Source organism: Chenopodium album, chromosome 22, assembly GCF_948465745.1.
Source record: "Chenopodium album chromosome 22, dcCheAlbu1.1, whole genome shotgun sequence".
In the NCBI taxonomy this organism is placed as follows: Eukaryota; Viridiplantae; Streptophyta; class Magnoliopsida; order Caryophyllales; family Amaranthaceae; genus Chenopodium; species Chenopodium album.
This window is the reverse complement of record NC_137855.1, coordinates 27,120,793-27,143,336: the sequence shown is the minus strand read 5'-3', so window position 1 is coordinate 27,143,336 and position 22,544 is coordinate 27,120,793. Positions and strand designations below refer to the sequence as shown.

Here is a 22,544-nt window from a genome sequence, read left to right as displayed (position 1 = left end):
ATAGAGCAAAAGAGTCGCCAACAAGTTTTAGGAACTTGTAAACCGTTCACGAGGTGAAGGTTACACCCCTTAATGATCCATGAGATCGTCAACTCCAATAGGTCTGGAACCATGACTGGTAGTTAGGGGATGAAGGTACAAATCAAACCTAAAAGAGATTGAACCTGCCTTAATAATAAACCTCTACTTTATTCTGATCGTACTCATGTGTGCTTTCTGACTAACATACAATCAATAGGATTAACCCTAAACCTGTTTAATCTATGTTGGTTGAATATTAATGCACAAATAAACCTATTATTGGCGATCACTTGAATTATAATCTAATTAACCCTAAACAAGATTATTAAATATCTTATTAAGCGTGATCACAAGTACAAATTCCCTTTAAACATGCATAAAAGGTGTGATCAAGAAATAAAAATAAACATAATCAAGCAACATAATAATCAATTAATCATCATAATAAAAATAAATATCATAATAATTAAAATAATCATGATAAAGCATAATAGCAATATCATAGGCATGATACTAACAAGATTAATAACAAACCCTAGCATGTCACTTAAGAATAAGTATAAAAGCTATAGCCCTAACTATGACTCGATTTTAGGTATATTTATTAGCTCAAATTAATTAATCAATTAATTAAGAAAAGTCCTTTAGTCATTAATCAGTTTATTTAGTCTTAACACAAGTCAAACAAACGGTTAGGAAAAACACATAGAGTATGCACAACCAATAATGCACAATTAGTCAAGTAGGCACGATATGATGCAATGCGTTTGCAACCTAACCATGACTCTAGTTCTCTAAAGTTCGGGATATGGGTTAGTCAAAGAGGGTCCATGGTTAATTGTCCGGGCGGAAGCCTAACCGTGAAGGGTTAGCGCGAGTGGATGGGATACCGCAAGTTTAGAAAAACTCGCTTCCATGGTTTGGTGAATTCAAAATTCTCGGAAGTACCCTTTGTTGCTCAGAGCGTTCAATCAGATAGATGGAGCATGAATTCCCAGAGGGTTATGTCCATATGTAGAATACATATGGGTTTCAAAAAAGTGAGAAAAACTCAATCAGGAAGTAGGATCGAGCAAACAGTGATAAAAACTGGTCGAACGCATATTTCTGGCTCGGTATTGGAAGAACTTGGCGCCAGCAAACAGAGGCTGGCGCTAGCTTTCGGCTTTAGCGCCTGGTGACAGAGGCTGTCGTCTAGCGCTAAGGTCAAAATACCGGCGCTAATCTTTGTCCGCTGACGCTAGTTCCTACATGCCTCAGCAGCTTTCTGTGTTCGATAAAATTTTCCAGTTTTGCGCAGTGTTATTTCGATCCTAGTTGTGAAAGATATTTCTCAAATTTCCTACGTGTAAAAATCCTATGTTTTCACTTATTACGAATGGTCTTTTCAATGAGATCTTTTTTATGCATATGACAATAATGTTAATCAAAATTACGCACATGAAATACTTAGAACTTTTTGAGTCTCATCCACTCATTCTAAATCATCACCGAAAAAAATTCAGGAATTAAAATAGAAATCCTCCCCAGCAGAGTCGCCAAAAACTGTAGGGAATATGTAGGGAATATTTCAAGCATTAACCCCTAGCTTGAACCCCACTGTGATCATACACTAAAGTATGGTGGCGTCAAAAGGGAAAGAAGATAGAGCAAAAGAGTCGCCGACAAGTTTTAGGAACTTGTAAACCGTTCACGAGGTGAAGGTTACACCCCTTAACGATTCATGAGATTGTCAACTCCAATAGGTCTGGAACCATGACTGGTAGCTCGGGGATGAAGGTACAAATCCAACCTAAAAGAGATTGAACCTGCCCTAATAATAGGGCTCTACTTTATTTTGATCATACTCATGTGCGCTTTCTGACTAACATACAATCAATTGGATTAACCCTAAACCTGTTTAATCTATGTTGGTCGAATATTAATGCACAAATAAACCTATTATTGGCGATCACTTGAATTATAATCAAATTAACCTTAAACAAGATTATTAAATATGTTATTAAGCGTGATTACAAGTACAAATTTCCTTTAAACATGCATAAAAGGTGTGATCAAACAATCACAATAAATATAATCAAGCAACAAAATAATCAATTAATCATCATAATAAAAATTAATATCATAATAATGAAATAATCATGTTAAATCATGATAGCAAGATCCTAGGCATGATACTAACAAGATTAATAACAAACCCTACCATGTCACTAAACAATAAGAACCAAAGCTATAGCCCTAACATGTTACTAACATGAATATTAGGAAAGAAAATAGGAAGCATCACAGGAATCCTAATTGATACAAGAAAATCACCCTAAATATCATTCTAAGAAAAGCATCCTTACATGATACTAGGAATCAAAATAACAACCTAAACATGATTTCTCTATCATAATATCAATAAAAACCATAAAAGCACTTACTTGGATGCCTCGTACCTCTTTCTAATAATAAAATACACACGTTAGTAACTTTAAGGAAAATAATAATTAAAACAATTAAATTAAATAATTGAAAGAGAGATTTAGGACCAAACCCTCAGAAATTAAAACCTTTCACGTCTAGGGCGAAGACAACTTCGAATTATGCTAGGTGTTTCTAGTGATAATGTATAAGGAATTGTGTTTGTAAAAGGGTTGGTTTAGAAATAGGGAGAGAATCAAGAAATTCTTTATGAGATTTGATAATTAAAAAAAGAGCCTCGAAGAATAATAAAAGAATCCGAATTCGAATCGAAATAGAACACGATGGACAGCAGTTTTTCCGGATTTTGTTTTTATCATATATTTTGATCTAAAAGTCAAAATAAGGCATATGATATGTCGTTAGAAAGCTCTTGAAGTCTAATTTCCAACCCAATTAGAATCATATTAAAATCTTTTGTATATTAAAGGATATGTCCAAAATAGTGGAACGGTGTCAATTTTGGATAGAGTTCCATATCTCATTCATATCTTTTTCGTTATAGCTCAGATTTAACATTATAATATATCATTGGAAGATAATTTCAAGATCTATCCAACCATATAAAATTTGGATAAATATTATGAGGCACAAAAATAAAATCTGAATATATTCCACTTCGTACAAAACAAGGATTCTTAAAAAGGAGTAGTTTTATTCAATTTCAAACTCTTTAAAACATAATTATCAATCCTAACTCTATTAGGATTTAAAATAACCTTCTAGAATATTCCAGAAGATTATAATCAATCCTAATACCTTTAGGAATGATAATTAATAATAGGCCCTCCCCTAGATCATTGGGCCGCATATAAAAACCAAACCGTGCCCAGTTTAGTATTTTTTGCAACAACTTCCTAATTATTCATCGGAATTGGGCTTATAATATATCGTTGGAAAGGTTTTTTCAAACCCCATCCAAATACACCATTATTGGACCCTTATCGTGGACCAAACTAAACTGGAATGCTCATTTTTCAAAAATAAGGTAAGAAAAGGAATATTTTCAAAAACAGAAAGAAGAGATATTTTAATAAAAACATCCTCATCATTAGACTTTTCACACTTTCGCTTTGTTTGATAATCAAATGATATGAAAGGTATTCATCACTGGGTTTGGTTTTGGGGAGACACATTTGGGTGTCTACAACCATATAAAACATTATCGGGATAAAACGAACATTCATTGTCTTTTAATTTACTCGAAATTCGAAACCCTTGGCATCCAATGCCGAAATTGAAATGATTTTTTTTTGGTATTGTTAGGAACATAATAAAAATTATCTAGTTCCAAAACTAGCCCGATGGGTAAAGACAAAATGAGAGTTCTTACGGATACGACACTAATTCTAGCTCCATTGCCGACCCGGAGTTCAACCTCTCCTTTCTCTAGCCTTTTAGCATTCCTTGGTCCCTAAGAATTGGAACAAAGGTGTGAGCCACATCCGGTATCTAATACCCATGATGCTAAGCTAGTGAAGTTAAAGTTGAAAGGAATGGTGTCCTTCGAACAAGTGTATTATTCTGATAGCGGGTTCAGAATTATTAGAAAGGTAATATATTAAGTAAGGTTAAGTGATCGGAATGCCTGGGTGGAGGCCGCTTCCGATCAGTAATATTAATATAATTAGTATTACAGCTTAATCTTGACTGAACCCTTCGGGTCACACCCAAGCAAATATATGCGAACCAACTCGACGAATTAATTCGGAAGAAATTAATTCCTCGCTTGAGTGTTAAACATTTAGACGTCGGTAATTCAAGCTTAGAGCGTCGAAACCGATCGTCGGAAGTCGAGTCTAAAATGATAAAAGACGAGACGCGCAAAATAATAATAAATCGACCATATTCCCGAAAATACTGATGAGTGGCTTTTATGCCACAATTTAGTGTTCTCTTTACGGGTTTTTCCCTCCCATTTGTAGCTTGTTTGCCCCCTTTTCTCTCCTTTGTGTTCCTCTTTTCTTTATTTGCCTTTCTCCTTGTTTTCTTTTTTTTTGTTTTGTAGGAATCAAGGCATTGGAAGAAGAGCAATTCACCCCCAAACTCCCCTATGTGCGGGCGCGCAGCACTGTGAGAACCCGCGCAGGAATGCTCCAAGAACATAACACAAACAGAAGATTTTGTGCGCCTTTTGCGCGCTTACTATGCGGGCGCGCGACCTTGATGTGTGCGGGCGCGCAGCCCTGGGAGAACCCGCACAAAACAGCATCAGAAGCAGAACCAAAACAGAGAGTTATGTGCGCCTTGTGTGCTCCTTGTGTGCGGGCGCACACTCTTCAAGTGCGAGCGCGCAGTATTGCTAGGAGAAGGCGCGCATCCATAGGCCTAATGCCCCGTACCCACAGATCTGCGGGCGCACAAGATCTGCGAGGGCGCACGCACAACATCTGCGCGGGCGCGCACCGCTGAGTTGCAGTTTTTTATTTCGTATTTTTTTTTTATCTTTTAAAGGACCTATATATATAGGTCGTAGGGAGATTAGTGGGGGATCTAGCATTACTTAGAAACATTTTAGCCCTAATCTAGAGAGAGAATCTTCATTAGTAGAGAGAGAAAGTGTGGATTTCCATTGATGAACTTGGATATTGAAGAAGGAGCTTGATTGAATCTTTGTAAATCTTCATCTTCAAATAATGAGGAATCTCTTACTCTCTTTCTTTACTTTTGTATTTAGTTTTGTATGCTTATTTTGATTTTCCTTCTTTGCTTATTGATCATGTTGATGCTTATTGATTTGATGATTGATATTGTCTTCAATATGATTTGTGAGTAGTCACCTAGCCAAGGGTGTGGGGATGGTGTAGTTGTTAATTCATTCATGGTTATGATGTTGGGGTTATGTTAATGGTGATTAAAGTCTTTGTATGTTTGATATTCTTTAATCGTCTTGCAAGTGCACATTGTTAGTTGATTAAAGGTGATGAGTGACATTTATGGCACTCATTTGGTCCCTTTTTGGATGAATTCTATTTCATTTTATCTCTCTTTTCTTTAGTTTTCCTTAGTTTATTCTTGCAAGTGCACATTGTTAATTTCTCTATTTTATGCATTTTCTAGTTTACTTGTTATTTTTCTCTTTTACTTGCTTTTTATCATTTGTTTGTAGGTGGTAATTGATTGTCCAAGAATTCCCGAGCTTCCTCTCTATGATCTTTCATTGTCTTCATGCCTAAATATTGTGCAGGAAGCTTCAAGTCAAAGGTGGATTCAAGGGGCATGCTTCAAAGCCTTGCATATGCCTTTATCATGGCTTATATTCCTCAAGAAATTCAAGAAAGTTTCTGCCTACCTTGTCCTTCATCATGATCATCTAGGATGTGTGCACCGCTTGAGCTAGGACGAAGAGAAGAAGGGGGAAAGACCCAGCCAGGTGCGGGCGCAACCAGGGAGTGTGCGGCCGCACATTGGTCGAGTGCGGCCGCACACCTGGTGCGTGCGGGCGCACCAATCTGGGTGTGTTCCCGTGCGCGCCACTCTCTCTCCTCCATGCGCCCGCACCGACGTGGGTCGATTTTTGGGCGTCAATACCGACCTCCTCTTTGTATATATAGTTATTTCTTTCTATTTTTGGCAGTAAGTTTTGAGATTGGATTTCATAGTTAGTTTTTGATAGAATTTTAGAGAGAGAAACTCAAGGATTGAAGAGAGAGAAACTCATGGTTTTTGGTGATTGTTCAAGAATTCTTCATTGTAATTGATCTTTAGATCAAAGTTTTGTAAGGTTCTTCTTCTTGATTTCAATACAAGTTTGATTCTAGTTGATTTCAATTTGTTTTCCATGTTATTGTTGATTGATTGAAGTTTGTTTGATGATTGATTGAAGTTTTATTGATTTTTGATTGATTGTTGATTTGATCTTTGATTTCAATTATGTTGATGATGAAATTGATGATTAGTGTAGTTTTGATCTTAATTTCCATGGCTAGTGAGTAGTTTTCTAGCTAGGGAAATGGTGAAGCATGTTTGAGTGATGGATTAAAGTAATTTGGGGATAATTGATGGAGTTGATGATATGATTAAATTTGGTTGATAATTCATGTGCATGTGTGTGATTGATTGAAGTTTGGCCATCTTTGATTATTGCACTAGATTGCATTGTAAGCTTGCTATGATACGGACCATTGATTAGTAACTTGGAATTTCACGATTGAGGTGCCTTGTGACGTTGCCAAGGTAGTGTTTAGCGTAGTTGACGCTAGTTAGACCTCTAGGTGAACTATCTTGCTATGCTCTTTTGGATACATGATTGATCTTCCTTCATATCACTTGACTTAGTCGGTTTGACCTCCCAAATTACCATTTTCCATTACAATTACATATGGATCCATTGCCCTAGTGTCTTTTAGATTAATTTCATACAAGTTCTTGCATCAATGAGCTCTAACTCTAGTTTCCTTCATAAACCCCTTTACTTGACTTCGAAATAGCTTGACTTAGGCATTGTGCATTCGACCTCCATTCCCTTGGGTTCGACCTTGACTTACCACTACACTTAATAGGGGTTTGTTGAGTTACAAATTTTGTTTGATTGGGTGGGGTGGTAGCCCAACGACCTACCGTTCTTCATCCCAACCAAAATGGCGCCGTTGCCGGGGAATGGTGCTTTGAGTGCATGTTGTGGTTGAGTCTATTTCACTTTATTTGCAAAATACAAAAAGATTTTACACTTTAGGCTACACTTGTAGCCGTGCTACTTATATTTTCTTTGAGTTTTGTATGCATAGTCTCGAGATCGTTCAATTGTTCCCTTTGATCCGGAGATTGAAAGAACTCTCTCAAGAAGGAGAGTAGCAAACAAGACATTGGATTATAGTTCCTCAAGCGAAGAAGAGATTGAACAAGAGCAAGTCATGGGAGAAAAACCAAGAGTTGCCTTGAAAGAATTGGGAGTGCCCGGTGCACATAGGTTCGAGAGCGACATAGCTCCACCTACAACACCGACAAACGATTTTGAAATTAGGCCGGCAATGATCACCCTAATTGAGAGGAGACAATATACTGGGGCAAAGAATGAGAGCCCATTGAACCATCTTAAGGAGTTTGAAAAATATTGCAACACGATCAAGGTTAATGGAGTGTCTCAAGAGTTTATCCGCCTTAAGTTGTTCCCTTTCTCCCTCATAGGAAGGTCTTTGGAATGGCTAGACAAAGAGGTGAAGCCCAATTCATTGAGAACGTGGGATGATGTCACTAAAGCTTTCTTGTCCCGTTTCTATCCTCAAAAGAAAACGGCTGAGGCAAGGGCTTTAATTCAAGGGTTCAAGCAAAAGCCAAATGAGAGTCTTTATGAAGCATGGGAAAGATTCAAGGAGTACCAAAGAGAATGTCCTCACCACGGAATTCCAACATATCAATTGATCCAAATCTTCTATGGTGGTTTGAGTCCTCAAGGCAAAGCATGTCTTGATGGAGGGGCCGGTGGTCCAATCATGAACAAAACCGAAGAAGAAGTTGTGGAAATAATAGAGGATGTGGTGACTTACTATAGAGATTGGCAAGATGGGGAAAGAGATTCTTCAAGCAAGCAATCTTCGTTGTATTCGGTGGACCATCTCAATGCCATCAACAATCTTTCCTCTCAAATGACAAACTTGGGAAAGGAGATGACGGCAATCAAGGCCAAGTTGGAGAGTGTTTCTTCCTCTTCTCAAGCTTCAAATCTTCCCTCCAAAATTAAGGGGAGAGGTACTTCTTCTAACTCTCAAAATCCTTCTACTTCACATAATATGCCTATGGGATGTTTGTTTTGTGATGTATGTGGATCATATGACCATGGTTCTAGCAATTGCAACAATGAATGTGTTGATGAATTTGACAACAATGAGTGTGAGCATGTTAATTTTGTGTCAAACAACAATGTCCAAAGGTTTGATAATCAAAGAGGCCAATGGAATAGGAATTACCAAAACCAAGGCAATTTTGACAACTATAATCATGGTGGTGGTTATAGGAACCAAGAGAATCAAGGTTCTCGTGGTAACCATAACCAAGGTTATAGTGGCCAAAATCAAAGCCAAAATTACGGTAATCAAAACTAAGGTTATGGTAATCAAAACCAAGGTTATGGAAATCATAACCAAGATAATGGTAACTATAATCAAGGTGGTGTTAACCATGATCAAGGTTATGGTCAAAATCAAAATAGGGGTAATTGGAACAATCAAGGAAGGGGAAATTTCAAAACAATTCTCAAAGAGGTCCCCCACCCGGATTTGTTCCAAAGACTCAAGGTGAAAATTCCTATTCACAACCTTCTTCTCCTAGGACTACTTTGGAGGAATTGATTGATAATCAAACCAAGATCATTAACACCTATATGGCGGTTAGTGATAAGAAATTCAATGAGATGATGACTCACAATAAGATGCTTGAGAGTCAAATAATCCAACTAGCAAGCACTATTAAGGATTACGCTAGTCCTTCATCTTTGCCTTCCCAAGGTGTTAAACCAAAGAAACCCGTGTACTCTATTGCCACTAGTGGTGGAAATGAGTTTAGTGAGGGAGTTTCTTGTTCAAAAGAGGGAAAAGATGAGAGTGGTACTATGGAGAATGAAATGGAGAGGGTTGAGTCTAAGGAAATTTATTGTGAGGTTGAGGAAAAAGAAGAAAGTGTTGTTGAAAAGATGAGTGAGGTAGAGAGATTTCCCGATCTACCATACCCCCAAAAATACATGAGATTCAAAATGGATGAGCAATTTGGGAAGTTCCTTGAAGTTCTTAAGGAAGTCCATGATTCCACACCCTCTACCGAGCCAATTCCCGATATGCCTAAGTACTCCAAGTTTGTTAAGGAGATACTAGAGGAGAAGGAAAATTTTGATGAGGGTAGTTCGGTGGAAGGTGGGAAGTGTTTTAGTGCTCTTGTCCATGGTGAGCTTCCGGAGAAAATGGAAGATCCGGGGAATCTTTCAATCCCTTGTCAAATCAAGAAGATGGTTTTTGAGAATGCTTTGTGTGATCTAGGGGCTAGTGTGAGTATTATGCCCTTTTAGGTTTTCAAGAGGCTTGATCTAGGTGAGCTTCAACCATCTAATATAACACTTCAATTGGCCGATCGCTCTATTAAGCTTCCTAAGGGGAGAATTGATGATGTCCCTTTAAAGATTGGAAAGTTTGTCTTTCCCGTGGATTTTGTTGTTTTGGAGATTGAGGAAGATGAGCATATTCCAATCATTCTAGGGAGACCTTTCTTAGCCACCTCGGAAGCCTTAATAGATGTGAAGGGAGGCCGAATCACTTTGAGATGTGGAAAATTAGAAGAGAGTTTTAAGTTGAAGCCAATGCATGAGTCCTTATCTTGTGTTCAAGATATAGCATGTGCTAGTCTTTCTCGTTCCATTGATGATGTGTGCATGGTTGATTCTTCTACTAATGATACTTTGGAGATTGTTGATGATGTTTGTGCAAGTTTTGATGATGTTAGTGAAGAAGAATTTGTAATTCCAAAGCCAAGGGATGAGAAAGAAATTGAGATTCCAAATTGGCTCAAGCTTAATTCTCAAGATGAAGAGAAAGCTTCCATGGTTAAAAATGTTGAAGTCAAGCCGAAGAAAAAGGCACGAGATTCGAAGAAATCAAGAAAAAGAAAGAAATTGAGAAAAGAGAAGGAAGAATTTGTAAAGAATTTTGTGAAGTTTTCATTAAGCAACGATGAGAAGTTGCTCAAAATTGAAGAAGATTTTGCTCCATCAACTACCTTGAAGAAGGTGGTGTTCTTTGACCCTCCATGATTTGGAAGAAGGGTCGAGCTTAGGACCTTAAGTAAGCGCTTCCCGGGAGGCAACCCAGACTTTCTAACTTTTCCTTTTGATTTTTGAATTTTCTTATTTTTGTTTCTTTTATCACTTTGTCTTTTCTTTCACTAATCTACTTGATTGGATTTTTAGGATGACTTTTGCGGGATTAGAATTCTACAAGTATGCATGGTGAATGGAAGGTGTTCGTGGCACAAATCATATTTTGTTCGATTCTAATCGAAATTTGAGGTAAAAAGGGTAAGAATTTTAGAGAGGTAAGATAGGAAATTCATGTTTTGTAAGTTGGAGGAAATTGATACTTAGTGAATTTTTGTGGTGAGCACATGAATTTTCAACTCTGAGGGCTTTGAAAATAATTTTAGCTACTACCTATGTTGCTCCTCATCACCATCATGATTCATGTGCACACCAAAATAGGCAGTAAGTATCAAATTGATGAGAAAAAGGAAGAAATGGACACGCACAAGGGTGTGCGGCCGCACACGAGACTTGTGCGGGTGCACAGCCTGCGTGTGCGGGCGCACACCAGCTTTGTGCGGCCGCACATGGCTGGACGTGCCATATAACTTTATTCCTCCTCTTTCCTCCCTTCATTTCATCACTTCCCTTCATCTTCAACCTCACGGCTTCCCCTTCAAACCCTCCTCTTGTGCGCACCTATAACCCCCTTATTCACCATCACAAATCCTTCAAATCCTCACTAAAATCACTCCATTTTCACTCAAAATCACTCACAAACCTTCCTACACTCAAAATTCCTCACAAATTGACCCAAATTTCACTCACTTTCTCTCCTACTCTTGGTGGCCGAAAATTGGGGCTTTCGTTGTGGGTCGAAATTGCTTGCTCAAAGTTGGTTAATCTTGCTTCTTTATGGTATAATCACTAATCCTTGCTTTAATTTTGCCAATTATATCATAATTTTGCATAGATTGAAAATTTGTATGAGCATGAATAGTGTAGTATTTATTTTGTGATTTTTGATGCTTGATCTTGATATTGGTTGTGAGTTGGTGATGTTTATTGATTGATTATGCATAACATTGTATTGTTTGTTGATTTTGTAGTGATTCTCATCATATTTGGTTGATATCTTGTGAGTTGGATTTTTAGAATATGGGTAGTATGTTGTGATTGTGGTATTGGTCTTGTGGTTGTTCTTGAATTGTTGAAAGGAGTTTTTCTTGGATTATTGGTGTTGTTGATTGGTTTGGAATTGGTTTTGATTGAAAGGAAGTGTGAATTTAGAGTTTGGTGATTTTGGTAGTAAGTGGTGAATTTGGGTGTGGTGTTCTTGGTTCATTGGTTTTGCTTCTAGTTCATTGTTGGTGATCTTTCTCAACCTCTCAAACGTGTCTAAATACTTCAAGAAACTCACCAAGAAAAGAAAAACCGATGTTAGCATCGATGAGCCTCGCCCAAGCACCTCCTCTAGGCCGAGTACATCTTCTAGGCCAAGTACTTCCAACCCCTCTTCCTCTCAAACACGACCTCCAACCTCTCTACCCAAAAAGAAAAATTTCACCGAAAAACAAAAGACCTTCTACCAAAATTTGAAGGAAGAGAGAACCCTCAAACAAACCCGCCACTATTTCCAACCCGACATGGTGAAATTGGGGATAGATGATGATGTGCAGTCGTTGCTCTTAAAACTTCGGTTGGGTTCTTTCATCGCCGATGCCTATCGCACCTACAAGGAGCCTACATTGGAATTCTTGGCTAGCTTGGAGCTTATACCCGTAGGAGGGGTATATCGGGTGCGATTCCAATTGTTCAACCACGTCTTCGACCATTCCTTGGAAGAGTATGATCAAAACTCATGGTGGGAAGACATCTCAGGTGGTAACGAGTTTATCACCAACAGGGCTAAGATCTCATCGGTGTACCAACCTTGTCTTAGGGTTGTACACCGTCTTTTGGGGTATGTTTTGTTCCCCAAACAAGAATTGGGGAAGTTGAGCAAGTTCGAGCTCAAGGTCCTATGGTTGTTTACCCGCCTGGAGTATGTGGGCCGGTTGAACTTGGGGTATATCTTTGCCCAATATTGTTTGGAACTTCGCAAGAGGAGTACGGGAGAGATCCCATGCGGGGGCATGGTAACTAGGCTCTTGACTCGCCTTCGCCTCGATGCTTATCTCCCATTTTGTAAGGAGATCGGGGATAGTACTTCCATCTACCTCGACATGCAACAATTGGGTCAAATCCAATTCATCTCCAAGGGCTATAGCGAAGGGAGATATGAGTGGCTTAGGGGCAACGAGCATTGGTGCTACTTGCCTAACCCCGGCTTGACTTCTTTGGCCCGGTTCGCCAACAATGTGTGGCATGTCCCCAAGTCCTTTCGGCGTCCTAACTTCGACTCTGATGAGGATGAGGAAGAAGATGATGAAGAAGAACAACAACATCAACAACAACAACAACAACAACAACAACAACATTCTTCACAACAACAAGCTCCTCAAGAGCAAGAGCAAGAGCAAGGGCAACATGCTTATGCCAATGCGGATTTGAGGGCTCTTAGTGAGCAAATGAGTGAATTGAAAATCCATGTGGATGGCATGTATGATAAAGACTTTGGGGCCATCTATGAGCAACTAAGAGGTATTCAAGAGATGCAACAAGGTATGTTTGCACAACAACAACAAATTTATGAGGCGGAAGTTAACCGTGGGAACATTACTTCCCCGGTTAACTATCCGTACTTCCCGCCCCAACAAGGTCCTCTACCTTCGTATGGGCATCCTTATTGGTCAGGGCCTTCTAACCCCGACATCTAGCGTCGCTACTATCCGGACGAGCACGGTAACTACGATTACAAGGCTCCGGGTGGTAGTGACTATAGGGGTGATCCTAACTACCCCCATGTCCATCCCAACCACCCCTTCGAACTCACTTTGCCCGATAACTTCACCCCTCTTGCTTCTTGGCAACAAGATATTTTCAAGGGGCATTATGGGTGGCCCGAGGGGTACACCGGAGGATGGGAGCCTTACCCTCATCCCTTCGGTGACTCCGAGCGCAACAAGGACCCCGATGGGGCCGGGCCGAGTGGGAGTGGTGGTGGTGATGGTAGTAGTTATTAGTTCCCTTTAGCTTCTTGTGCTTTTTGCCTCCATCCCTTATATTTTTGGTGCATGTTTTGTTTTGGTTGGGATGTTGAGATGTATTTTTATCCAGCTTGGGGGAACTAATAATTTGCTCGGTGACCAATTTTGTTGTTGTGTACATACCTTAGTTGTTTGCATGTTTATTTTATTCCTCTTGTTTGATTTCCTCATTTTCTTGATCTCTAGGCTACCTTCCTTGTAGCTAGCTTGTTTGCCCAATTTGCTTTGATGCTTGTTGTTTGTGGTGATGTTTCGCTTGGCATGTTGTTGTTGATGATCCCTTATATCCAAATCCCTTAATCCAAAACCCTTTGATCCAAATCCCTTAAATCCAAATCTTGTAGTTTGGTGTAGTTCTTTAGTTAGTTTAGACTTTCTTGTTTACTTAGTTTTATTTCTTTTATTCTTTCTATTCTTTGGTTACTTTGGCCTTTATTTTCTTTTGTTGTATATACTTTTTGATTGGATTAGTTTCTTTTTATTTGTTGTTTTCTTTTATTTGTTTTGAAGTTACTAACCATTTTCTTTGTTCACAGTTTCTTTTATTTCTTTTTTTTTCACTTGGTTCCTTGAAGAGCTTATGGATATGGAATGCTACGAGGTGGTTTCTAATCGCTTCGTTTATTTTTTCTAAGCTTGGAAGCCCGGTGAGACCTTTCTTATTTTCTCTTTATTTTCCTTGGTTGCATAGAATAGGATTAGTTTAGGAGAAGTTGAATGGTTCGAGGATGGATGCTTGTTAACACGTAATGTGTTTGGGATCGATGACATTGATGTCGATCGATTACTTGTTTGTCGATTGGGAATTTTATGTGTTTAACTTGCTTTCTAGTCCATTGCATGCTATTTCTCCCATATTTCCTTTTCTATGTCTCCGTTTCTTTTCTATTACTTTATTTTATTTTACTTTTTCTTTTACTCTCCTTTATTTTTCTTTTCATTTTTGATGTGATTTTGAGGCATTATTTTTCATTTTTTCTTATGGAATGAACCTTGTACATTGGACTTGTCTTTTGCATGATTTTCTTCCTAGGTTGTAAAGGTATGCACGGTTTGAGACTATGTTCGGTTGACTCTAGGATAGTGTATGCTAGGGTAGTTGGTTTGAACTAGGAGGATCATGAAGCCGGATTCTACTTGTTTGTGGCATGTTGGTAGTTGCTTCCTATAGTTGATTTGACACCACTAGTGAGTTTTTGCCACAACCTTGTGAGGTTACTTATTTTTCTAGCCTTCAACATTCCTTGTATGAGCGGCGTGGATCCTTGACTATGCAAACCTAATCTAATAAAGCTTCATGTATGATTCTCAAACACGAGACCGAACTATCTAGGAAGGACAAAGGCACATTTTTCGGGGTGGTATTTTTCTTTTTTTTTTGTTATATTTTGTTATTTTCTTTATTTTTGGGTTTACATTTGCCTTCTTGCAACCATTTGTGCCTTATCCCTTCTTTTCAAGCCACATCTTTAGTTATTTGACCTTTTGTTTCATTTTCTATATTCTCTTGGTTTTTGTGAAGCAATATGATCATTTGAGATGGAGTTTGTGGTCGATAAGTTGGAATTTTGGTTTTTATGTATGCAAGTTTGTGATTTCATTTTCTTTGTGAATAATGGAAAATATTTGTGAAAAAGTCGTCCTTCTTCACAAAAGGAATGGACTAATAAGTTGCATGTGGGAAAAGCCGTCCGAATTAATTAAAAGGCAAGGACATTGCAAATTCAATAAAAACGAATAAAAAAATTGAAAAAGTGAAAAATTCAAAATATTTTGATGTATTCTTTTACAATGCTTCATTTTAGCTTGGGGGAGAAGCGTGTACGCTTTTTGTATATATTTTTGTGAGTATAGCTTCAAGTAAGCTTGGGGGTGTTGTTTTTGTTTGGAAATTTCTTGATTGTGGTGTTAAGGATTGATAACCCTTTTTCTTCACTTTTTAGGAAAATCACCAAATTTTTAAAATTTTAGCCTACCTTCACCCTTTATGCCTTACATTACAACCTTGGGGAAAGACCTTTCGACCTAGATAGTTGAGTCACTATTTGGGGGAGGGCATCATGGGTCATTGCCTAAGGAAAGGGGATGCATAGTTAAGATTGTCGAGTAGCCTTAAAATAATTCTTTTTCCGGTTCCTTCGAGGAATCATTGGGACACTCACTAAAGGGAGATTTGAGACTAGTGGGGAGAACGCGGTAAGATTGTTTGGGATGAAAGTGGATTGTGATAACTAGTTCCTATGCCTTGCATACCCTATGTTTCAATCAACCTTGGATATCTTGAAACTTGCATACCTTAACTACTTGAGAAAGATTGTCATTCATTTGCATTATAGTCTTTATGTTAGTTCATTTCGCAAAGATTTGTTTTCATTTTATTTTCCTTTCTTTTTGTGGTTTACCTCATTGATGTTTGGTGGAGAGTTATGGGTTAAACTCTTAGGATACCCTTACGAGACCTCACTCGTCCTCATAGGCGACTTTGGGGTTTAAAGGGCTTATTGTAGCTAAAAACAACCGTGATTCCTACAACAGTGAGTTTTAGTGTATATTCTTATCTTGAGTCTTTCTTTTTCATTTTCAATAAAATTTTCATCCTTTATCTTTCTTGCTTTGGTTTGCTCGAGGACGAGCAAAAGTTTAGCTTGGGGGAATTTGATGAGTGACATTTATGGCACTCATTTGGTCCCTTTTTGGATGATTTCTTTCTCATTTTATCTCTCTTTTCTTTAGTTTTCCTTAGTTTTATTCTTATTTTCTTCATTTTATGCTTTTTGTAGATAATTTCTCTATTTCATGCATTTTTCTAGTTTACTTGTTATTTTTCTCTTTTACTTGCTTTTTATCATTTGTTTGTAGGTGGTAATTGATTGTCCAAGAATTCCCGAGCTTCCTCTCTATGAGCTTTCATTTTTTTCATGCCTAAAGATGGTGCAAGAAGCTTCAAGTCAAAGGTGGATCCAAGGGGCAAGCTTCAAGGCTTTGTATATGCCTTCCTCATGGCTTATACTTTTCAAGAAATTCAAGAAAGTTTCTGCCTACTTTGTCCTCCATCATCATCATCTAGGACGTGTGCACCGCTTGAGCTAGGACAAAGAGAAGAAGGGGGAAAGACCCAGCAATGTGCGGGCGCACCAAGGTGGTGTGCGGCCGCACATTAGTCGGGTGCGGCCGCACACCTGGTGCGTGCGGGCGCACCAATCTGGGTGTGTCCCGTGCGCACCATTCTCTCTCCTCCGAGCACCCGCACCTACGAGGGTCTATTTTTGGGCGTCAATACCGACCTCCTCTTTGTATATATAGTTATTTCTTCCTATTTTTAGAAAGAAGTTTTTAAATTGAATTTGATAGTTAGTTTTTGGGAGAATTTTAGAGAGAGAAACTCAAGAACTTTAGAGAGAGAAACTCATGATTTTTGGTGATTGCTCAAGAATTCCTCATTGTTATTGATCTTTAGATCAAAGTTTTGTAAGGATCTTCTTGATTTCAATACAAGTTTGATTCTAGTTGATTTCATTTGTTTTACATGTTATTGATGATTGATTGAAGTTTGTTTGATGATTGATTGTAGTTTAATTGATTTTTGATTGATTGTTGGTTTAATCTTTGATTTCAATTATGTTGATGATGAAATTGATGATTGTTGTAGTTTTGATCTTGATTCCTATGGCTAGTGAGTAGTTTTCTAGCAAGGGAAATGGTGAAGCCTGTTTCAGTGATGGATTAGAGTAATTTGGGGATAATTGATGGAGTTGATGATATGATTAAATTTGGTTGATAATTCATGTGCATGTGTGTTATTGATTGAAGTTTGGCCATCTTTGATTATTGCACTAGATTGCATTGTGAGCTTGCTATGATACGGACCATTGATTAGTAACTTGCAATTTCACGATTGAGGTACTTTGTAACGTTCCCTAGGTAGTTTTTAGCGTAGTTGACGCTAGTTAGACCTCTAGGTGAACTATCTAGGTATGCTCTTTTGGATACATGATGATCTTCCTTCATATCACTTGACTTAGTCGGTGTGACCTCCCAAATTACCATTTTCCATTACAATTACATGTGGATCCATTGCCCTAGTGTTTTTAGATTTATTTCATACAAGTTCTTGCATCAATTAGCTCTAGCTCTAGTTTCCTTCATAAACCCCTTTACTTGACTTCGAAATAGCTTGACTTAGGCATTGTGCATTCGACCTCCATTCCCTTGGGTTCGACCTTGACTTACCACTACACTTAATAGGGGTTTGTTGAGTTACAAATTTTGGTTTGATTGGGTGGGGTGGTAGCCCAACGACCTACCGTTCTCCTACCCATCAGCGGCCGCACATTGGTCAGGTGCGGCCGCACACCTGGTGCGTGCGGGCGCACCAATCTGGGTGTGTTCCCGTGCGCGCCACTCTCTCTCCTCCATGCGCCCGCACCGACGTGGGTCTATATTTGGGCGTCAATACCGACCTTCTCTTTGTATATATAGTTATTTCTTTCTATTTTTGGCAGTAAGTTTTGAGATTGGATTTCGTAGTTAGTTTTTGATAGAATTTTAGAGAGAGAAACTGATGGTTTTTGGTGATTGTTCAAGAATTTTTCATTGTAATTGATCTTTAGATCAAAGTTTTGTAAGGATTTTCTTCTTGATTTCAATACAAGTTTGATTCTAGTTGATTTCAATTTGTTTTCCATGTTATTGTTGATTGATTGAAGTTTGTTTGATGATTGATTGAAGTTTTATTGATTTTTGATTGATTGTTGATTTGATCTTTGATTTCAATTATGTTGATGATGAAATTGATGATTAGTGTAGTTTTGATCATAATTTCTATGGCTAGTGAGTAGTTTTCTAGCTAGGGAAATGGTGAAGCATGTTTGAGGGATGGATTAGAGTAATTTGGGGATAATTAAATTTGGTTGATAATTCATGTGCATGTGTGTGATTGATTGAAGTTTGGCCATCTTTGATTATTGCACTAGATTGCATTGTGAGCTTGCTATGATACGGACCATTGATTAGTAACTTGCAATTTCACGATTGAGGTACTTTGTAACGTTCCCTAGGTAGTTTTTAGCGTAGTTGACGCTAGTTAGACCTCTAGGTGAACTATCTTGGTATGCTCTTTTGGATACATGATGATCTTCCTTCATATCACTTGACGTAGTCGGTGTGACCTCCCAAATTACCATTTTCCATTACAATTACATGTGGATCCATTGCCCTAGTGTTTTTAGATTTATTTCATACAAGTTCTTGCATCAATTAGCTCTAGCTCTAGTTTCCTTCATAAACCCCTTTACTTGACTTCGAAATAGCTTGACTTAGGCATTGTGCATTCGACCTCCATTCCCTTGGGTTCGACCTTGACTTACCACTACACTTAATAGGGGTTTGTTGAGTTACAAATTTTGTTTGATTGGGTGGGGTGGTAGCCCAACGACCTACCGTTCTTCATCCCATCAAAAGGTGTATCTTTGCTAACAAAAACGGAAGTTGACTTAGTTAAGGTTCATTGTTATCGATAGTTCATTGATTGCACCTTCTAATATATGGTTCTAGTGTGGAAACATAGAGGCTTTGTTAGGAGAAATCGATTAACCCCGGAAGGCGGTTAGATTGAGCTTTATTTCGATATTCTTTCATGCTTACTTTATTATTGCTTTGGTTCTGTGTTATTGCATGATCAAATGGCAACTACATCTACCCACTTCCCTTGGTGTCTAATTATATTGATTTTTAATCATCTTTAATCTTTAGTTCAATCTCTTAGTTATTCACACTTCTTGTCCCGAGGTAGCTTAAGTCTTAAGTAGTGAATGTGGTGTTTATGGTTCGACCCCTATGCTTGCCTTATACTCGTATTAGGTTTGTTTAGGTTGTATAAATTGTATTTGATCTAGGGATAGACAATTGACGACACGTTTATTCCCTTGTCAAATTGGCGCCGTTGCCGGGGAGACGGCTTCCATTGCTTTTTCATTACTTTATTTGAGACTATCTCATTCCTTGTTTGTTAGTATTTGCTACTACTTGTTACTTGTCAGTGCTTACGTTCTCCTTAGCTTTGTTGTATGAACAGAGGACGAACCCGCTCAAGGTCTTTGATTCCCATCGATCTAGAGCTAGAGAGATCTTTGTCCTTACTTCGAAGAGAAGCGAGAGCGAGGAGTAGAAATTCTCACACCCCAACGAAAGAAGGAATAAGAGAATTGGAAGATACTCCACCATCTTCACCCTCAAGTGAAGACTTAAATAGTCCTAATTCGCCATCAAGTCCCGGAATTAACCCCTTTTCAATCTTTAAGTCCGAAAGTGAAGAAGGTTCTAAAATGGGAGAGAATACACATTTGAGTCATCTTGGGGCTCCCGAAGCCTTTAGAGCCCAAAGTGGGATCCTAACCCCTACCACTCAAGCCAACAATTTCGAAATCAAGCCCAATTTGATTGCTTTAATAAAGAGGAAACAATTCTCGGGTGGAAAATTTGAGAACCCTCATGAGCATTTGAAAGAATTTGAGAAGTATTGTGACACAATCAAAGCCAATGGAGTGACTCAAGAGTATATCCGCCTCAAGATGTTTCCATTTTCTTTAATTGGGAGAGGTCTAGAATGGCTAGAGAAGGAGGTACCCCCTAATTCTCTCACAACTTGGGACCAAGTAACTACGGCTTTCTTGAGGAGATTTTATAACCATAGGAAGACCGCCGAGGCTTGATCTTTAATTCAAGGTTTTCGCCAAAAGAGTGGTGAGACTCTAAGTGCGGCATGGGACCGGTACAAAGAGCTTCAACGTCAATGCCCACATCATAGGATACCCAAGTATCAACTCATCCACACTTTCTATGGAGGTCTCTCACCTCAAGGGAAAACAAGCCTAGATGCCGCCGCCGGCGGTCCAATCATGAACAAAGGAGAGGATGAAGTGGAATGCATCATAGAGGAGGCCGCAAAGCATTATGATGATTGGTATGAAGGAGAAAGGGAGGCTACTTCTAGCAAAGGTGTCTATGCATTGGAGCAAGCCAACACAATCAACAACCTTTCTTCCCAAATCTCCAAGATGGCCAAGCAAATGGACGAAATGATGAAAGAAAGGTCCAACCCTCATGGTAATACCTCCCATTGTGTGTATGCTTGTGAAGTTCAACCCCCTCCCTATGATCATGTATGTTCCCAACCAAGGCACCGGAGACAATAGGGGCCAAAATGTTTCTAACTATGCCCAAACCAATAGGCCTCCGGGTTTCCATCAATCCCAACTTCCTCCACCTCAACAACCTCTTCAAATTGAGGCCCTTCCTAATGATCCCGTGATGGCTAAGCTAGATGCCATCATGAAAATGCATGAGGAGGAAAAGAAGAGAAATGAGGAGGATAAAAAGCGAGCCAATGCTCATATGAAAATGCTTGAAACCCAAATTGCTCAACTTGCTTCTAATTCCTCTTCTTCTTCTTCTTCCTCTATCCCTAGTCAAGGAGTCAACCCAAAACCTTTGTATGCCGTGACAACAAGGAATGGAAAGGTAGTAGGGAGTGACCCCTTAGTTGAGGAGGAACCTCAAAATGAAGTAGAGTTAGAGAGAGGGGATGAGAGAACCAAGGAGCCTTCTAATGTTGAGAAGGAGAAGGATGTTGAGGTGCAAAAGGAGAAAGAGACCACCCCCTTACCCCTAAATCTCCAACCTAGAGAGGAGAGATTACCTTTTCCCCAAAGATTTGTGAGAGCTAAGCTTGATGCTCAATTTGGGAAGTTTTTGGATGTGATTAAGAATTTGCATGTTTCCCTTCCTTTTGTAGATGCCATGAAACAAATTCCCCATTACTCTAAGTTTTTGAAAGATCTATTGAGTGGGAGAAGGGAGTGTGAAACGGTGAGCTTGACCGCCAATTGTAGTGCAATCCTTTCCAATAAACTTCCCGCCAAGTTGAAGGATCCGGGTAGCTTTTCCATCCCTTGTTCTATTAATGGCATTGAATTTGACAAAGCTTTGTGTGATTTAGGAGCAAGTGTGAGCCTCATGCCCTACTCCGTCTACCAAAAGCTTAGTGTAGGAACCCTTTCCCCCCACTAACATTACTCTCCAACTAGCGGATCGGTCCATTAAGTTTCCCATGGGTAAGGTTGAGGACATTCCCCTTAGGGTAGGAAAGTTCACATTCCCCGTGGATTTTTATGTGCTAGAGATGGATGAGGATGAGAGGATTCCTATTATCATGGGTAGGCCGTTTTTAGCCACCTCTAGGGCCATCATTGATGTGAAGGAGGGTAAAATATCTTTGAAAATTGACAATGATTCAATTGAGTTTGATTTGAATAATGTCATGCAACAACCTTCCTCAAGTGTTGAATGCTTTAGAGTAGATGTTCTAGATACCATGCTTAGTGAATTTTCTCGTTCCCATTTGCATGCTTCTAACGATCCCCTAGAAAGTGTATTGTTGAATTATTCTAAGCTAGGTGCTCACAAGGACGACATTCAATTCTATAAGGATTTGCTAGAGGAAAGCAAGAGCGAGTGCATGGATGAGAGTATGGAGGAAGAGGCTTTTCCCACCCATGATCTCTTTCAAGTTGAGGAAAGAGAGGAGAACACCTATGGTAAGGGAGCACCAAAGGTAGACTTGAAACCTCTACCTTTGGGCTTGAGGTATGTATTTCTTGGTTCTAACGAGTCTTTCCCCGTAATTGTTAATTCCAACCTAACGGAGGAGCAAACCTCCCTCTTGATCAATGTTTTGAAAAAACACAAGAAAGCTTTAGGCTATACCATTGATGACATCAAAGGTATAAGTCCTTCTTTATGCATGCACAAAATTGATCTAGAGGGAGATGCCAAACCCGTTAGGCAAAGGCAAAGGAAGCTTAACCCTTCCATGCAAGAGGTTGTGCGGAAGGAAGTGGCTAAGCTTCTTGATGCGGGAATTATATACCCAATCGCTCATAGTGATTGGGTATCTCCCGTACAAGTTGTGCCTAAGAAAGGGGGAATGACGGTAGTGAAAAATGATCATGATCAACTAGTTCCCACTAGGCTTGTAACCTGTTGGCGCATGTGCATTGACTATCGCCAACTTAACAAAAGTACATGCAAAGATCATTTTCCATTACCGTTCATTGATCAAATGTTGGAGAGGCTTACAAAGCATTCCTTCTATTGTTTTCTTGATGGGTATTCGGGATTTTTCCAAATCC

General features: G+C 39.0%; 2 non-coding genes across 2 annotated transcripts; both read right to left on the bottom strand.

Annotated features, from left to right (window-relative positions):
- Positions 1-7,725: 7,725 nt before the first annotated feature.
- Positions 7,726-7,831, bottom strand: LOC145606355 (small nucleolar RNA R71). The gene has a single exon (XR_014105255.1). It is a non-coding gene; the product is annotated as a small nucleolar RNA R71 (small nucleolar RNA).
- Positions 7,832-20,058: 12,227 nt separating this feature from the next.
- Positions 20,059-20,164, bottom strand: LOC145606451 (small nucleolar RNA R71). Its single transcript, XR_014105320.1, has one exon. It is a non-coding gene; the product is annotated as a small nucleolar RNA R71 (small nucleolar RNA).
- Positions 20,165-22,544: the final 2,380 nt, after the last annotated feature.